The sequence below is a fragment of the Kogia breviceps genome, chromosome X (assembly GCF_026419965.1).
Source record: "Kogia breviceps isolate mKogBre1 chromosome X, mKogBre1 haplotype 1, whole genome shotgun sequence".
Classification (NCBI taxonomy): Eukaryota; Metazoa; Chordata; class Mammalia; order Artiodactyla; family Physeteridae; genus Kogia; species Kogia breviceps.
Genome location: NC_081330.1, coordinates 98735055 through 98755138, shown reverse-complemented (window position 1 = coordinate 98755138; position 20084 = coordinate 98735055). Strand labels below are relative to the sequence as shown.

The 20084-nt window shown below is 44.5% G+C and overlaps 1 non-coding gene across 1 annotated transcript; it reads left to right on the top strand.

The window, feature by feature from the left end:
- Positions 1-7566: 7566 nt before the first annotated feature.
- LOC131749103 (U6 spliceosomal RNA) lies at positions 7567-7673 on the top strand. Its single transcript, XR_009333211.1, has one exon. It is a non-coding gene; the product is annotated as a U6 spliceosomal RNA (small nuclear RNA).
- The last annotated feature ends 12411 nt before the right edge of the window (positions 7674-20084 follow it).

Here is a 20084-nt window from a genome sequence, read left to right as displayed (position 1 = left end):
CCTGCTTTTCAGTATCTTAATGTAATACAACCAAATCCAAGTTCATGATATAACTCCATGGAAAGAAGCAAATGAGCAGGCAGAGGTCAGAAACAAATGGGGAGTGTCCACAAAATGCCATTTTGAAGTTTGTGGTTTCGAGTTTGGAATGCTTTTTCCCAGAGGAAAACAAAGCAATGTTTAAAATGGTCATTAGATTTCTAGGCTAGACCTCAAACTTCTATATAAGTCATATTATGGCTGAAATACCCATATCTTATAGTTAAAAATTAGTAGGAAACAAAATGTCATTTTACAATAATAATTAAAAAAAAAAAAACAATTTCAGAACAGAAAATAGGACAGGTTTTATGCATCTGAATCACTAGTACTTTAAAAAAAAAAAAAAAACGAAAAAACAGACTTAATAGAAAGTAGGAAAGAAGCCATTAACTTTTAGGAAGATTTTAATAGGCACTTCTGGGAACTTTCAAAGGGTTTAAGGACTTGAAGTCACTGGTTCTTTTTGTCTAATTTTAGTTCACAATTTATGGCCTTTTCTTTTTTCAGTACAATCATAGCCCTAAAACTGCTATGGTTTAACATCAGCCACGGTTAGATGGGGTTTGGGCTGGTACATGGAATTAAAAGAGGGAGAGATGTTACTGAACTAACTATGTACTAGTAGGAAAGAAGCTCTAGGTAAAAGGTGAGGGAGGACATAAGTGAAAAAAGATAGTCTGAGGTGGAATTATTTTGTATGGCATGGTAATGGATGGCGGTGAGAAAAAAGAATGGTGAGGGAAAGAAAGCTTGGGTCCGCCAGTGCCCGCGTCTACAGAACGGCTCCTCAGGCCCTGAGAGCTTGGGTGCTGTACCTGGTGTTGGGAAAGACATGGAAGGCACCATGTATATCCCACCACTCACAAATAAGACCTGCTTTAATACTGGTGTTTGAAACCGAGAGCACGCCTGCTCCATAGTGCTGCAGTGGACTGGTATTCATGCTCTCAGATCCTGGCTGACCCTGGGACTTGCTTTTTTGGCTAACAGAATGCTGTGGAATGACACTGTGTGACTTCCGATGCTAGGTCCTAGGAAGTCTTGCAGCTGCCACCTGGGTCTCTTGGAACATGTGCTCTGGAAAAAGCCGGCTGCCATGCTGGCTTCAGGAAGCTCAAGTACTTGGAGACTGTCATGCTGTAAGGAAGCTCACAGCTGCTTTCCAGCGACTCCGGCCCAGGGGCCAGATGTGCGTGAATAAGATTCAGATAAGTCCAGCCTTATCCATCATCTGACTGCAACCAAACTCAGAACCTCAAGGAAGCACCGAACAGCTGAGCCTGTTATCATCCCCCCAGAACTGCGTGGAATAATAAATAAATGGTTGTTTTTTGTTTTTTGGTTTTTTTTGCGATACGCGGGCCTCTCACTATTGTGGCCTCTCCCGTTGCGTAGCACAGGCTCCGGACGCGCAGGCTCAGCGGCCACGGCTCACGGGCCCAGCCGCTCCGTGGCATGTGGGATCTTCCCGGACCGGGGCACGAACCCCTGTCCCCTGCATCGGCAGGCGGACTCTCAACCACTGCGCCACCAGGGAAGCCCTAAATGGTTGTTTTAAGCCACTCAGTTTTGGTGTGTCTTTTACATAGCAATAGATCATCAGCACCCAGATTAAGCCCCAAACTTACTTTCCTACAAAGTGCACCAACATTTCAGTTCCAAACTGTCTCCTCCCATGAGGATGTGCTGACTCATCCTTCCACATGCTAAGCACAAGGGATTCTTGATGAAGAATCTCCCCAGCATTTATACCCAGCTTTTAGACCTCAATTAGTTTCTCCTTAGATCTTACTCGTGGGCCCTTTGCTAGGTTGGAATTCTTGTGATTACAGTTAAGGAAAATAAATTAGGTAATAACAGCCATGAACCTCTTGAATGAATAAAGGTAACATTACTTACTGGTAGCATTCTGGTAGGGCAGCCTTGGTGGAACCCCGGAAGTAACTCTGGGCCAATGTTCCAGAGCTGACAGGAAAAACAGTTTCCTGTTGCTACAATTTCACCGCTATTAGTTAAAATCATGTTTCTCCAGGATCTCTTTCTAAGAACTGGGTCCTTCTGGAGACATAGAGCAGTACATGTGTTTTTCAGATACTGGCTTAAGGAACTGAGTAAAGAAAGACCATCTGGGCACACTGCCTGAGATTCCTTGAGCTACGGAAATGACTTTAGCAGAGCAGTCATTTTCTTGCTGAGTTTTCACTGGGTTGTTGTTTTTGATGGCAAGGCTGGCACACTCATCGTTGAACAATTACACAAATGAAGGCAGTCAAGACAACACAGTCATCGAGCTGACTGAGAGATCCCAGTTTCACCAATTCCCTCCTCTCAGAAGAACAAACGAAACATGTGATTACGTTAGTGGAGCTGATAAGACACAAAGAATTTGTCCAGGGGTCAGCATCCCCCACAGGGTAGGTAATCAACAGGAGTTGCTTTCCTCCTTCTATCTGGAATGCTGTCATGAAACACAGATGGTACTCAAAAATGTCTGCCTAATGAATGAATCTATGACTTAGAAGTCCTGAAACTGAGTAGCTTGGAGTCAGGTAACCCACAGGGATACTATAAATAGCCGGACTGAAAACAGCTCCATTCACACTGTAATTGAGTCACACCCTAGCTAATTATACAGGGTATTCAACCAGGATGGAAACAAGCAAAAATATAGAATGTCATCAGGACATCATCAGGAAAAAAAAACAGCATCTTTGTTTCCAGACTTTATGGATGCCCTGTATATTAACACCAAACATTTCTGATCTTTTACTGGTTTGATCTCAGAGGATGTTAACAAAACTTTTTTTTGTGTTGGAAGGCTTTGTTCAAAACCCTGTGTGGCATAAACCCTATTGTCAGCACCTCCAAGGGGCCTCGCACAGAGTAGAGACTCAGAAGTGACAAAGGTTCTTGCTTGTGAGCTGGATTGTGACTGCTGGTTTCTCTTGGGCTCCCAAGGGCATGACGAGGGTATAAGCAGGCAGCCAGAGAAGCCAGCAGATGGAAGCCCACTAAGAAGGGTTTACATGGCTCTAGTCCTTCCCCAGCAGTGTCGGGCTGGAGGCCCAATGGCCGATGGCAGGGAAACCAGAAGCAGAACAAGGAAAGGCCTGATCCCGCCCCCACAGCCACAGACTCCCAGATCTTTCTCAAGAAACATTTTTCCTAAGGGGACTTGCCTTTCTTTTCTCTCTGCTTCCCCATCCAACCGCTGCTGGGTCCCCTCAACTGGAGGACCTAGGAGAAATGTTCCTCCTAATGTTGAAATTCCAACTCCCAAGGTGATGAAATTAGGAGCTGGGGCCTTTGGGAGGTGATTAGGTCATGAGGGCAGAGCCCTTATGAATGGGATTAGTGCCCTTGTAAAAAGAGACCCCAGAGAGCTCCCTAGCCCCTTGCGTCAAGTGAGGACACAGCAAGAAGATGATCTTTTGGGACTAAGAAATGGGTTCTCACCAGGCACCAAATCTGCCAGCACCTTGATCTTGGACTTCCAGACTCCAGAACTGTGAGAAATAAATGTCTGTTGTTTATGTCACCCAGTCTGTGGTATTTTGTTATAGCAGCCTGAAAGGACTAACACAGTTCTCCAGCTGTCCTTGTGATGAGGTCAAGAAATAATACAAACTTGTGATGGTTAATTAACCACCAAGTAAGGAGCCCAGCCTGCTATTAAAGTTAGGTTAACTGAAGAGCATGATTGTCCAATAAACCTTTGGGGGAAATGACAAGAGGAAACTTCAGCACATATGTTACTGACTAGTTTACATTTCTGGACACTCTCTATTCATCTTCCAGGATCCTCAGAAAACACTTCACCCAACATTTGTCAGAAGAGTTTACCAGGGAGGAAGGCGATGATTGATTTCACTAACCAGGAAGAAAGGAAAGGAGAGGGGATTGGTATCAGGCCTTTAAAAGAAATCGGCTCCCACCTTTACCACCACAAAATAATAACAAAAGGATTACATCTTTAAAGGCACCTTTGAAGCCTCTAGATATATTTTAATTGCCTCAAGATTCTCACAAATCACACATAAGAAGCAGTATTTAAAAGAGAGGGAGTACATAAAGAAAAAACAAAGTTGTAAGTCAGAAATGCTAACTGGTTTCTTTTTTAGAAAACAATCTTTTTTAAATTAGAAAAAAATTTTAAATTGAAGTAATAGTTTGATTTACAATTTTATATTAGTTTCAGGTGCATAAAAACTTTTAATTTTGAAATAATTATAGATTCACAGGAAACTGCATAACAGTACAAAATGAAAATCAGGAAATGTACAGTCCACAGATTTTATTCAGATTTCATCAGTTTTACATGCACTCATTTGTGTGTGCGTGTGTGTGTGTGTATGTGTGTGTATGGCTCTGTGCAAAGCTATCACATGTGTAGCTTTGTGTAACCACCACTGTGATCAAGACGCTGAGCTCTACCATCTCCACAAGGCTCCCTCAGGTTATTCCTTTACTGCCACACCCTTCCCTCTTACCTGCCCCATCCCAACCCCCTGGCAATACTAAGCCATTCTCCATCTCTAGAATTATGTTATTCCATTAAGGTTATACAAATGGAACCATGCAGTATGTATCCTTTTGAGATTGGCTTTTTTTTTTTCACTCAACATAATTTCCTGAAGATATGTCCATCTAGTTGTGATATGTCCAATATGTCTTAGCTTAGGTGGCTATAACAAAATACAACAGACTGGGTGGCTTAAACAATAGACATTTATTTCTCACAGTTCTGGAGGCTGGAAGTCCAAGATCAAGATATGGCAGATTCAGTTCTTGGTGAAGGCCCTTTTCCTGGCTTGCAGACAGCTGCCTTTTTGCTATGTCCTCACGTGGCCTTTCCCTATGAGTAGGATGGCAGGGAAGGGAGGGAGAGAGAGGGACAGCGAGCGCAAGCACACTCTGGTGTCTCTTGCTCTTTTTATAAGGGCACCAATCCCATCATGAGGGTCCCACCCTCAAAACCTCATCTAAACCTAATGACCTCCCAAAGGCCCCACCTCCAAACATCATCTCACTGTGGGCGGGGGGACTAGGGCTTCAACATATCAACTTTGGGAGAGGGACACAAACATTGAGTCCATAATTCAATAGTTTGTTCTTTTTATTGTTGAGTAGTATTCCATGGTATGGATGTACCATAGTTTAACCAGTGACCCATTGAAAGACATTTGGGTAGCTTTCGGTCTTTGACTATTACAAATAAAGCTGCTATGATTGTTTGTGTAGAAGTTTCTGTGTGAAAACAAGTTTTCATTTCTCTGGGGAAAATGCCTGAGTGCAAGGGCTGGGTAGTACAGTAAGTCCATTTTTATTTTTTTATTTTTTTAATTTTTTAAATTTTTTAAATTATTTTTTAAATTTTTGGCCACACCACACAGCATGTGGAACTTCCCTGACCAGGGATAGAACCTGTGCTCCCTGCAGTGGAAGCACAGAGTCTTAACCACTGGACCACCATGAAATCCCATTCTTAGTTTTAAAAGAACCTGCCCAACTGTTTTCCAGAGTTGCTGCATCGTTTTACATTCCCACCAGCAACATAAGAGAGATTCTGTTTCTCTGCATCCTCTCCAGCATTTGGTGTTGTGATGATTTTTTTAAATTTCAGCCATTCTGATACATAAGCTTTTTTGTATTTTTATTTATTTATTTTTGGCTGCGTTGGGTCTTCGTTGCTGCATGCGGTCTTTCTCTAGTTGCGGCGAGCAGGGGCTACTCTCTGTTGCAGTGCACGGGCTTCTCATTGCAGTGGCTTCTCTTATTGCGGAGCACGAGCTCTAGGCTCGCGGGCTTCAGTAGTTGTGGCTCGTGGGCTCCAGAGCACAGGCTCAGTAGCTGTGGTGCATAAGCTCAGTTGCTCCGCGGCACATGGGATCTTCCCAGTCCAGGGCTCAAACCTGTGTCCCCTGCATTGTCAGGCGGATTCCCAACCACTGCACCACCAGAGAAGCCCCCAGCCATTCTGATAGGTGTGTGGTACTATCTCATTGTGGTTTTAATGTGTATTTCTGTAATGGCTAATGATGTTGAACAACTTTTCATGTGCTCATTTGCCATCTGTATACTCTCTTCAGTGAAATATCTGTTCATGTCTTTTGTCTAGTTTCTGATTGGATTATTTATTATCATTAAGTTTTGAGAGTTCTTTATATTGTAGATACAAGTACTTTGTCAGATGTATGATTTGTAAATATTTTCTCCCAGTTGTTAACTTGTCTCTTTTTCTTCTTACCAGGGTCTTTGGCAGAGCAAAGTTTGAAATTTTGATGTGGTTTCATTTTAAAGTTAAAAAATATATATAGTGATCTCCTGGCCTGCCCTGAATTCCATGCCAAATAAGGGCATGTACATATTTCATCCATCTGTCTGTCCAACCATCCATCCATCCAATGTTTTTATTGAGCACCTACTATGTTCCAGGTTCAGTGCCAGGTACTACTGATCTGAAACGGAATAAAGTACAGTTGCCGTCAAGTGTTCACAGTTTAGTGGGGATGGGGACATGGAGCACATGCCTTCCATCGACATGTGGTAAGGGATGGAAAGCAGGCTGTGGGAGCCAGGCTGCGGGAGCCCAACATAGAGCATGTGCTCTGGCCGGGGGAGGTGGGAAAGCTGATCTTTGCATGCCTCTTTCATACAGTTTCTGAGGGACTGTCAGTTATGGACCAGTTGAAATCCTACTATTATTCTAGCTATATACAGGTCATAGTGTATTTTGTAAAAACACTTCCATGCATTCTTCTCGTGAAAATTACCACTGGTTCATTTTCTAGAATATTCTTTCTACATCCCCCAGTGACTAATACTCAAACTGAGATCCTATGAGATTAACGGAGAATTCACCCCTGGATGTGAACATTTTTCAAAAATTGGGCTTCCCTGGTGGCGCAGTGGTTGAGAGTCCGCCTGCCGATGCAGGGGACACGGGTTCGTGCCCCGGTCCGGGAAGATTCCACATGCCGCAGAGCGGCTGGGCCCGTGAGCCATGGCTGCTGAGCCTGCGCGTCCAGAGCCTGTGCTCTGCAATGGGAGAGGCCACAACAGTGAGAGGCCCGCGTACCAAAAAAAAAAAGACACCTGTTAGTTCAACAGGTGGTCTTCACTGAGAAGTTCAGGCATCAAGGAAAGGTGTAGCTGGGTCTTGTTGCATAACAGTCCTTGGTCTTAATATAGCAACATTCATCCGAGAAGCTTAAAGGACTTGACTCACATGACAAGCTGCCTCATTTTGCACTGACTCTTCGAAGAAATGCAGTGGCCTATATTCCAAGTAAAGTATGATGTTCCCTACCCAGGTACCTAGAAGAGTATGTCCAGTGACACATTTGGGAGGAACCTAGTGATTCTTAAGTGAGAAGAGAGGATTGAACCAGTGGTTTAGGCCACAGTTTTCCCCCAAGAATTTTTTAAGTAGAAGGCCTAATCAAATTATCATTATAACAAATACTTGAGGCTCAAAATGTGAGAATGCTTTCTGTTCTTATGTCTAATCAATACTTCATTCTGGTGCTCGCTTCGGCAGCACATATACTAAAACTGGAATGATACAGAGAAGATTAGCATGGCCCTTGCGCAAGGATGACACGCAAATTCGTGAAGCGTTCCATATTTTTTTGGAATCTAAGAAAAAAAAATGTCATGAAGAGACTAGGGGTAGGACGGGAATAAAACACAGACCTACTAGAGCACGGACTTGAGGATATGGGGAGGGGGAAGGGTAAGCTGTGACAAAGTGAAAGAGTGGCATGGACATATATACACTACCAAACATAAAATAGATAGCTAGTGGGAAGCAGCCGCATAGCACAGGGAGATCAGCTTGGTGGTTTGTGACCACCTAGAGGGGTGGGATAGGGAGGGTGGGAGGGAGACGCAAGAGGGAAGAGATATGGGAACATATGTATATGTATAACTGATTCACTTTGTTGTAAAGCAGAAACTAACACACCATTGTAAAGCAGTTATACTCCAATAAAGATGTTAAAAAAAACAGAAATAAATTCAAGTATTTCATAATAAAAATATAATAAAGGAACATTCGAAATAAAAAAAAATACTTCATTCTGTTAGTTCTCCCTTGGGGATGTTGCTCCCTTATATTCTCCCTTCCTATTCCTACCACAGTTTGGTATGGGGACACTTGACATCCAGCTGCCCAGCTTCAGCTTCTCTGCCCCAACCCATCCTTTACACTCTAGACTGAAAGTTTGTGTCCTCCCAAATTCATATGTTGAAGCCTAATCCCCAGTGTGATGGCATTAGGAGGTGGGGCCTTTGGGAGGTGATTAGGTCCTGGGGGTGGAGCCCTCATGAATGGGATCAATGCCCTTATAAAAGAAACCCAAGAGCTCCCTTGTCTCTTCCACCATGTGAAGGCATGATGAGAAGGCCTCTTCTATGAACCAGAGAGTGGACCCTTACCAGACACCAAATCTGCTGGTGCCTTGATCTTGAACCTTCAGCTTCCAGCACCTATGAGAAGTAAATGTGTGTTGTTCATAAGCTACCCAGTCTGTGGCATTCTGTGATAACAGTGCCAGCTAAGATAGCAACAACAATAGATTTATATCTCAAGTGCAATACTTCCTCCTGTCACTCCCCTGCTTAGAAATCTTTAGTTGCTCTCCACCACTTAGAAAATAAAGTCCAAATGCTTCATTCTCCACAATCAGCCTCAATCTACCCTTCTTTTTTTCTTCTTACCTTTTAATCTCCCCGTTTTTCTAAACACCCATTTAAACACCATAGTCAACAGATGGCCAGCTCCATGATGTCAAGGACTGTAGTCTTGCTCATTCACCACTGTATTCCTGCTTTGTGGGTTTTGTTGAGTGAATGAACAAACTGTCCCCTCCAGTTGTTTCTAAAACTCACTGTTTCCAAAAATTCCCTGGCCATTCCTACACCCCAGCCCACAACCACAAGTTTCCACATAGTAGGTGTCTTCTCCCTCATCCCCACAGCTACCTGTACCAGGAACAGCCTTTCCCCTCCCCTCTGATAATCTGAATCCTATCCATGTCTCCAGGTTTGACTCAAGCTCCAACTTTGAAGGCTTCTGGAACTTCCTAGCCCACCATGGTATCTTCCTCCTTAGAAGAGCTATTGCACTTTTGGCACCACTCATTCATTCGTTCCACATTTAACAAGATGAACAGAATGCAGGCCCTGCAGTAGAGGAGCTCACAGTCTAGATGGTATTTACCACATACTGCCTCATGTTGGGTCAATGACTTTTAAAATTATTTATTTATTTATTTTTGGCTGCATTCTGTTTTTGTTGCTGCATGAGGACTTTCTCTAGTTGTGGTGAGTGGGGGCTACTCTTTGTTGTGGTGCACGGGCTTCTCATTGCGGTGGCTTCTCTTGTAGTGGAGCATGGGCTCTAGGCACATGGGCTTCAGTAGTTGTGGCACGGGTGCTCAGTAGTTGTAGCTTGCGGGCTCTAGAATGCAGGCTCAGTAGTTGTGGCACACGGTCTTAGTTGCTCCGCGGCATGCGGGATCTTCCCGGACCAGGGCTCGATCTCGTGTCCCCTGCATTGGCAGGTGGATTCTTAACTACTGCACCACCAGGGAAGTCCGGATCAATGACTTTTTGTGCGTTTGTCTTGTCTCCCCAGTTCTGTGATGGCAGAGGCCATGTTTTAAACTTATTTGTCTCCCCCGCACCCCCAGCTCTTATCATGGTGTTCAACAAACATCTTTTGAATTGTAACCAAGCAGGACCCTATGGGGCCTTCCTGGGGCAGGCCCCTCCCCCATATCCTTAGCTTTAGCTCCTCTCTGAAGGAGGTGGGGCCTTTGGGAGGTGATACCTAGATAATAATATCTGTGTTGTTTTACAGATGTGAAAACTCCCCACCAAATGGAATATGTTAACTACATGATGACCATGAGGACATAGCCCCCAGGCCTACTGGAGCCTAAGAATTGATAATGTTAACCCCTGTGACACCTCCCTGTTACCTCACCAACAACCAATCAGAGAATCGTGCACAAGCAGATCACATACCCTGCGACCTCCCTCCCTCCCTCACCTGTCCTTTAAAAATACTTTCCTGAAACCCATCAGGGAGTTCAGGTTTTTTCAGCACTAGCTGGCCCAGACGACTTATATGGCTCCTTACAATAAACGCTGCACTTTCCTTCACCATAACCTGGTACAGGGGAGCAGACCCAAGTTTGGTTTGGTAACAGAATGATTAAAATAATAATTTGATTTAATATTTTCCTCTCTCAGTGGTTTTCTTCCTCCACCCAGATAAAATAATTTCCAATCACCTACACATGATACTTAGGAGATGGCTCTCATCATCCTTATTTTATCAATGAGGTAACTGAGACACAGAAGGGTGAAGTAACTTGTTCCAGGCTGTAAGTGGGTCATGGTTGCTTCATTCAAAATAGAGGTTGAACAGTTTGGGAACCAAAGACAGCACGATCTCCATGGTGCCAGTATTTAGATCTCTCTCTTAGATGCTGAGTACAAATTGTGCCCCATTACACACACATACAGACTTCACCAAAATTGCAAAGAGGAACATGTATATGTTCGGAGTCAGAGTTTGGTTCATGCAGTATAATTAATATCCTTCTATTCAAGATCAAGTTGTATGAAAGGTAACATATGATAGATTCAAAAACATTCCAGAGAGGAAAGAGTGGGTGGCAGTTGGTGAGCTGCAACATTTTTCCTTTCACAGAACAATTCTTGTGGAAGACACAGCATTGCTGCCTTTTTCTATTTTCAGCACACAGTAACACTTAACTAATCCAATCATTATTCAAGAGAAGGTGTATAACCACAAGCCTTCATTTAATCTGCGAGCTTTGCAAAACAACAAACTAACATACAGCAGAGGATGCAGATGGGTGGTCTACTGGCACAAGTGAACTCACATAAAGGGTTCACAGATTTTTCAGTTTAATTTGGAATGCACAGAAAGGGATATTTATAACATCTATGAGGCAAGAAGAATCAAGAAAAACAAACCCTCATGTACCCATCAATCCAGTTTAACAAATAGAACAGTACCAATAGCCCTGAAACCTTCTAGGCACACACAGTACATGAAATAATCTGAATGAGCTGCCAAGAGTTAAAAATTGGGGCATTTCACACAGAAATCTGGATGGCCAGCCTCTCTTGAAAAACCTGGCACCGTTGGGCCTGCATTCCCCTAGGGAAATAATTGGTTGGCCCTGCGTGGGGTTGCCCCTCTAGTTCACCACGTCCTACCCCGTGTCTGCTATCTGGCTGCCTTCCTTCATCCACAGGACCTGTCTGGCCCTGAGGCATCTGAGTTCATAACCCCTGGCACATGTGTTGCCTTTCTGGGTTGGTTTTCTCCCTTTTTGCACTGTTCAAGCCCTCCATTTCCCCAGTTCTCCTGTCTCTGCTTTGAGGCATCTCTTTTCTGGGTGAAGCAGGACCTTTAAGAGGCACTGGGCTCTATGGAGATGTACAGATAAGAAAGTGTCTCTGTCTTGTCTTTTTGACAGGCAAATTAGAGAGGAATTCTGTGTGCTCCAGAGAGATCTCTGTAGAAGTAAGCCTCTATAGAGGCCCCCACTGCCTGCAGAAGTGACTTCTGTAACACACAGTCATATGTCCTCCATCCCTCTCCCAACTTTCTCATTTCTGCTTCCAAATAAAATAAACTACTTGCACCCCCCCCAAAAAAAAAGACACTGCCTCTGCCCTCAGTGGACGTGTAACCACGGAGGTACTGACCTGTGTATGATTGCATATTACACAAGACAGGCAGCAAAGGAAACAGAGAAAGTGTTGCAGGAGCACAGAACAGGGAGAAACTGGGTGTTAGTCAGGGTTTTCCAGAGAAACAGAACCAATAGGGTTCTCTGTGTGTGTGTGTGTGTGTGTGTGTGTGTGTGTGTGTGTGTGTGTGTGTGTGTCTTTCTATCTATACTTCTGTCTATCAAGAGATGGACTTTAGGGAATTGGCTCATGTGATGTAGGGGCTGCCAAGTCTGAAATCTACAGGGTGGGCTGAGAGGCTGGAGACCCAGGGAGGAGCTGCTGTTGCAGCTCAAGTCCAAAGGCCTTCTTTTCTGCTAGCAGAATTCCCTCTTTCTTGGGGGACCTCTGTCTTTTTCTCTAAAGGCTTTCAACTGATTGGATGCGACCCACGTACATTATGGAGGGTTATCTGCTTTATTCAAAGTCTACTGACCTAAAAGTTATTTTCATCTGAAAAATACCTTCACAGCAACATCTAGACTGGATTTGACCAAATATCTGTGTACCATGGTCTAGCCAAGTGGACACATCACAGGCTGCATGGGTGTGGGCGGGTGTGCATGTGTGCATGTGAAGGTTCAGGTAGGAATCTGAGAGGTGAAATCACAGGGGAAGAACATTTTGTGTGGAGGGAACGTTGTGAACAGAAGGAACAGAGGTGGAGAAAACTGAGTCTGAGTTTGTGCAGAGTACTGATCAGTGAAGGTGCTGGGGGGCGTGGCAGGGGGGCAAGGTACGCAGGTGGGGTGGGGAATGGTGGGGAAAGGGAGAAAATGTAATTGGAGAGCTTGATGGGAGCTAGGTCGGGAATGACCTTGGATGCAAAGGGAGGTGTCAAAAGTTTCTGAGCAGGGAAGTGGCACATTAGGACTCTTTTAAGAAGAAAACTCTGGCAGACATGTAAAGGGTGGGGTAGAGGGGGAAAGAGGGAGGCAGGAAAGGCAGTAAAGAAGTTCCTGGGATAACCAAGAGCAGGCTTGAGCAATGCTCGAATTATCGGGGAGAATATACAGTTTTTTTTCTATGTAGGAAAAGACAGCTTATAAACATGTATATTGTTCTTAAATTGACACTCATGCAAAAAAGAAAGAAAAGGGTGCTCACTACTGACGTGGAGGTAAAAAAAGGCTTGAACTTGGCAGTGAGACAAGGAGACCAATTTGAGAGGCATAAGGTGGGAAGGAGGAAGGCACTGTTTATGGATAGCAGGGAGGAGAGAGGAGACGCAGTCAAAAAATCAGAGGTGCTAAGTTTGGGTGTGAGAAATGATGACGCTATTATCTGAGATAAAGACCAGAGGAGGAAGTCGTTTTGGGAGATGAGGAATCCTGTTAAGCACTGGCTGAGTTTGAGGGGTCTGAGACGCCTTGGTTAACAGCGTGGCCCTGGCTTCACTCGGCCCCACCACTCACTAGCCTCACTAACCTTCTGTGTGAACCACAGCAAGTCCTGGGGCCTCCCAACTGTATACTGGGGGGAACGGTACCTTCCTTCTAGGGCTGCTGTAAGGATTAGACGAGCTAATACGTCTGAAGTAATTAGAATACTGCTTCTAAATAGACACAGAAAACAGTTGAAGATGCAGCTCTTCATCTTCCCAGAGAATGTCAAGAAGAGATCCAAAGCACCTGCCCTTCTGGTCTCCGCATCCCAGGAGGGGTCACCTGCCCTGTGTGCCTGGTGACACTCACAGACTGTCTGTAATTAAACTGTATTTCCAGGATGAATCTTCCCTGTTTTTTGCTTCTTAACATTAGAATGGCCAGTTTGAAGGAAGAATTCATAGAAGGTCTGGGGTTCTACCTAAGAACTCAATTCCATATTTCTTAATAGAGAACACTGGGTTGGACAGTAGCATTCTGGCTCTAATTAAAATGTATGTTTTTTCCCGTACCACCGAGCAATTCTCTGACACCAGCTGGGTGTCCTACAACTCAACTCAATTCTGACACTATCTACCTGGAGAATCACATCCCACAGGCTAAGGGGCTCAGCCCCACAAGACTGCCCCTCCTCCACTTCAGAAGCCGATCACAAATCCAGCTGTCACCTCTGCTTCTGACCAACCAGCTATAGAATGGAGGCTTCAACCTCTCCACCCCCAAACGCTGGGTTCAATTAATTTGCTAGAACAGCTCACAGAACTCAGAGAAACATCTTGCTTAGTAGATTACCAATTTCTTATAAAAGGATATAACTCCGGAACAGCCAGATGGGAGAGATGCATAGGGTAAGTTATGGGAAAAGGATACGAGCTTCCACGCCAACCTGGAAGCTCTTTGAACCCCATTTTTTGGGGTGTTTATGGAGGCTTCATTATGTAGGCACGATGGATTAAATCATTGGCCGTTGGTGACTGAACTCAGTCTCTCTCCCCTCCCTAGAGGTGAGGGTGTGGGATTGAAAGTTCCCACCCTCTAATCACGTGGTTGGCTTCCCTGGCAACCAGCCCCCATCCTTAGCTGCCGTCCAAAAGCCACCTGGTTAACATAACAAAAGACCCTTAATCACTCTCGTCACAGGAAATTCCTAGGGTTTTAGGAGCTCTGTGCCGGGAACAGGGTCAAAGACGAAATACTGTATATATTTATGATAAATCACAAGATTACAGTAAAAACTAGATGTCTTTGGAGAAATAAAAATTAAAACGCTGAAAAGATCTTAAAAACTTTAAAAATGATTAAACCTAGCAGCTCTCAATGTCTATAGGATAATGACAGTAATAATCACTAAGTAGGAAGGTGTAGGGGAAAGAGTGAATTAATTTTTAGGAAGGTGTAGGGGAAAGAGTGAATTAATTTTAGGAAGCTCAGAGTACGTACAGTCGGCCCTCCATATCTGAGTTCTGTATCCCAGTATAGAAAACATTTGGGGAAAAAAATTCCATAAAGTTTCCAGAGGCAAAACTTGAAATTGCCCTGTGCCAGCAACTATTTACATAGCATTTACATTGTATTTACAACCATTTACATAGTCTTTATATTGTATTAGGTTTTGTAAGTAATCTAGAGATGGTTTAAAGTACAGACATACCTCTTTTTATTGTGCTTCCAAGATATTTCGTTGTTTATAAATTGAAGGTTTGTGGCAACCCCGCATCGAGCAAGTCTATGGGCGTCTTCCAACAGCATTTGCTCGCTTTGTGTCTCTGTGTCATATTTTGGTAATTCTCACAATATTTCTAACGTTTTTATTATTTGTTACGGTGATCTGTGATCTCTGATGTTACTATTGCAAAAAGATTATGACTCTGAAGGCTCAGACGATGGTTAACATTTTTAGTAATAAAATATTTTCAAATTAAGGTATGTCTGTTGTTTTTTTAGTCATAATGCTATTGCACACTTAATATACTACAGTGTAAGTATAGTGGAAACATAACTTTTTTTTTGGCCGCACCGCGCGGCTTGTGGAATCTTAGTTCCCTGACCACTGACCAGGGATTGAACCCGGGCCCTCAGCAGTGAGAGCGCAGAATCCTAACCACTGGACTGCCAGGGAATTCCCAACATAACTTCTATATGCACTGAGAAAGTAAAAAATTTGTGACCCGTGTTATTGCAATATTCGCTTTATCGCGGTACCCTGGAACCAAACCCGAAATACCTCCGAAGTCTGCCTGTATACGGAAGGATGTGTGTAGGTTATATGCAAATACTATGCCATTTTATATAAGGGACTTGAGCATCCGAGGATTTTGGTATTTGAGCATGGTCCTGGAACCAATTCCCCATGGATACAGAGGGACAACTGTAATTCCAACACAAGGACTGCTACTCAGCCGTGTCTGTGAGGTCATGGCCAAGTTCTACATCACCTGAGAAACTGCTAAAAATGCCCCTGTTACCTAAGACACAGCATGGAATCTTGAAAGTATATGACCCCCTTTGCTGTATTTCCAAGATTCCTTGTCTTCTCTCCCAAAGCAAGGCAGCTTCCTTGCCCCATTCCCTCCAGTTCAGAGCCTCTACCCAAGGCTTCCCAGTTATTTATTCCTTGTACTGCTCAGTCACTTTGCATGAACGAAGGCAGAAGGACACTGGATTTTTGTTTGAAAATATTTTTAGCAACGTTAATGGTAGAGAAGATGCCCTCCAATATAATTTTGTTTTTCACCTTGCCATCTTTGTGAGAGGAAAGCACATTCCAGGCCAGATTTGCTATTTGGGAGTATAATAATTGTCTAAAACAAACCTGGTTTTGTATGTACCAGCTCTTGTCCTTGGAGAATAAAAGTGTACAGCAATATCCTAGTGCCTAAGACTCCCCTTTTCTCTTTAGAACTTTTATCAACCTTCATAGTAACATCTTCCTAATTACTGTAAATTTCCTGGCATTGGAAGCTTAACCTGCTGTATCTGAAGCCACAAACAAACAAACAAACACTCAAAAAGGCAATTACACTTTAAAACATAAAAGGAGACTCAGTAGGCAACTGCTTTTACCTCCACACCTATAATTACCGTTCTGATTACAGGGGAGTTCCGCCTTCCTTGAACTTTATCCCCTATCCACACTAAAGGGAAGTGTGGGTCAGTTGAACCCAGAAGGCTCCCTGAATCTTGCAGAAAAATGACTGGCAATCATGAAGTTGATTTAAAGGCTCTGAGGTTTCTGTCTCTTGGAATTCCTCTTATTACTGCTTTTCTTCAAGTTGCAGACTAGTATAATTATCTTTCTACAAGCTTTTACGCTACTTGGACACATTATTTGCATCACGATAATGTGATTTCAGTCTATTTTAGTCTCAGAGAGTGGTGATGAAATTTACTTAAAGCCACGTGTGGAAGCAAAATAATGGATCTAGACCTGTTAACATGCCCCACATTACAACTTGCAGAGGCTGGGCATCTGCATTATTCACTGATCTTCAACACCTACTGGGCCTCTGTGTGCCACACCTTGTACAGTCCTGGGGTGGGACAAGTTCCCTTCCCTCCGTGGGCTCACAGAACTGCAGTATAACACAGTGAGTGTTACAGTGGAGACTTGAACAGTGAGTGCTCTGGGAGCCCAGTGCCAGAGCAACCCACTCTGCTTGGGAAGTTGAAACGATGAGGAGATAGACGTGTAAGTATATCCACCATGTACTAAAGTCTCACTCCTTTCATGCATGAGCCCTTGAATCTCAACCATGTTTTGAGGCAGAATTTTTTTTTTTTTTTTTTTTTTTTTTTTTTTTTTTTTTTGTGGTACGCGGGCCTCTCACTGTTGTGGCCTCTCCCGTTGCGGAGCACAGGCTCCGGACGCGCAGGCTCAGCGGCCATGGCTCACGGGCCCAGCCGCTCCGCGGCATGTGGGATCCTCCCGGACCCGGGCACGAACCCGTGTTCCCTGCATCGGCAGGCGGACTCTCAACCACTGCGCCACCAGGGAAGCCCTGGAAAATATTTTTACTCTAACTTTATAGACAAGGAACCTGAGGCCCTAAGCTGTCTAATAAGTTGCCCCCAGTCACACAGCTTGTAAGCAGTAGAGCAGCGATTTGAACTGCTAGTTCAAGGATCTACAGTTCCTAGGCTCTGGTGAGCTCTTGATGGAGAGGTGGGGTGAAGATGGGAATGGGGGTGGTGCAAATAGTATATTTGCTTCAACATGGGTGCTCAGCTTAACAATGCCTGGGAATGTAAGAAAAGGAGCATGTGAAAAGAGTTTCCCTGGTTTCAGCTTTTCCTCTTTTTAGGTCCCTTCAAATAAAATTTGCAAAGGCGGGCCTTGTGGAAAAGATATACAAATGACTGCTTAGTGGCATGTAAAGTTATTCGGAGCTCTGTGAAAGTTGGCTCATTTAGCTACTTCAAGTGCACCCAACCTTTTTCAGAATGAATGTGTTTGAAGACAAAGCTTTATGTTACCCTGCTTCCTTTCCAAATTGATATTCCAATTATAACAAAATAACAAAACACCCCGGTGGTTTAAACTTAGTAAGCCTATGAGCAAGGGGTAACTGAAAATAGGAAACGGCTATATATTTTAATTTTTTTAGATACTCCCATGGCAGTACCCTGTAAACCGGCTCTACTCAAAAGCAAAATAAAGCCCGGAACCTGGGCACTCGGTACATTCCATCGTTGCTATAAGCAGTTTGAACTCTCAGAACTCACAGCTTTAGAACGTTTACCCTGGTCTATATGAAAGGGAAGCAAAACCAAGCAAAAACACGCCTCACCCGTGCTGTATAAGAATCCATGAATCTTAGGGCTGAAACGGATCTTAATGATCATTAAGCTTAATAGTTCTCAAGGGGGCACTGTGGAAATTTTTTTTGGTTGTTGCCATGACTGGCAAGGGCTACGGGAAGTTAGGGAGCAGAGACCAGGCATACTAGATATTCTACAATCCTGGACAGTACCATACAGCGAAGAATTGACCCGCCAGATACTAACATTAAGTGAAAAACTAGTGCATCATGATATAAGCCTAGAACTAACACTATTTTACATATAAACAAAACTATTTTTACCCAGTTTCGATATAACTACACTGAATTCTCTAGGAATGTAACTACTGTATCAAATGAGGGAAGACTATTGTGTTTTGTCTCAAACATTACCAAGAATTCGCCATTTTGGAAAATAAGGTCACCAATGGCAACGTTGCTTACGGTACTTGAGTTGTGAAAACACACTTTTTCAGTTTGCATTTGTGACTGCACTGGCGAGATATCATCTAGTGTCCTTGTGTGGGAGCGTTCACGTAAAATACATCGCTTTATTATAATTGCCTTTATTCTCCAGTTAGGTCCTGTTTTTTGAAAGTGTGTGTTGTTAAGTTTAGGTTATATTATCTATGATTTGTTATTTCAGTATAGTTAAAGGGTGCATTACAAAATACTCGTTATAAAAAGGAGTTGGGTCTTTCACAGGGTCATGTAGTCCAGCTCCTTTTATAGATGAGGAAATTGAGACCCGAAGCAGTTAAGCAACTTGCCCAGGACACAAGTGTTATATTATCTTCCTATCTCGTTAGAATTTCAGTTTCAATTTTAAAAATTGCCCTTGAAAGGGAGAGAAGTTAAGTGGTAGATCACGTAATGAGAACTAGCTATTTGAATTCTGGCAGCAGAAGATCCTTTGGGGGATGGTGGAAAACTCTGTATATTATTTCTGTCAGGCTGAGGGTCAGAGGAGAGGGGGGAAAACGTTTTTAAGAACCACGTTTGTGAGGCCGCTCGCTTAAAGCCACGGATCCACTAGTCAACACATCTTCTATTTAAGGTTCTGTAGCACCGAGGCTGGGACTAGGGGTCACTTCCTTAGGAGGGGATCAGAAGAAGGGGTTCCTCCGATGGCAAAAACCCATTTCCTCCCATTCCCCATCCACCGCGGTGGCACGAGGGTCACCCCGAACCCAGGCCGATAATGCTGTAGACTTCCTTAGTCACGCCCAGATTGCGCCTAGCCACAAACACCCCCGACTCCCTAGGAGAGCCGTTCTCCATCCCCAGGGTCTCTGGCTTTGAGGGAGGCAGCACCACGCCGGTGTCCATCGGCCCTGAGCCGCTGGACGCCCCGCAGGAGAAAACTAGGGGTCTAATTGAGCGGTCGTGCCGGCGGAGGGTTGGGGTCTCAGGAGGGTGCGCTACCACCCGCTCCAGTTCAGCGCGTGACTGTCTCATTGTTTCCTCGCCGCGGGGGGCGGGGACGCGCGCGCCAGAGCGCTCTCATTTGGGGGGGGGTGCGGGGTCGGCGGAGTGTAGGGAACCTGAGGGGCTCTGGCGTTCCTAGGCGATGCCCCCGCTGCCTAGGCAACTGCGCGGTAAAGCGTCTCACCACCTGCGTGCGCCGCCGGCTCCCCTCCACTCCTCTCCCCGCTCCCCTGGTCACCATCCCGCCCTCTTCCCTCCTCCTTCCTCTTTTTTCCCATCCTCCCTTCCCCCCTCTTCCCGCCTCCTCCCTCCCTCTTTCCCCGCTCCTCCCCCGATTCCCGAGCACTCTATTTAAAACCAGTTTCCTGCTCCACAAAATGGCCTCCGCGTTCGACACCTGCAGTCACGTGACCCGCCACCCCCTGGGCTTTGGGCCTCTCTTGGCCTAACTCCGATTTCGGGGAGTCCGCCTGCGAAAACGCTAGGGCCAATTAGTTTGGAGAAATCTCACAACATCTCCAAGTCCGGGGGACTGAGAGAGAAAGGAGAGAGCGCTCCCAAGAAACAATGGAACAGCGAAAACTGGGGACGCTACGGAACGAAAAGGGGAAAAGGCCTGAATTCGATTTTAAGGTATCCCAGCTGGCGGAAGGCGGGAGGCGAGGAATTCTCG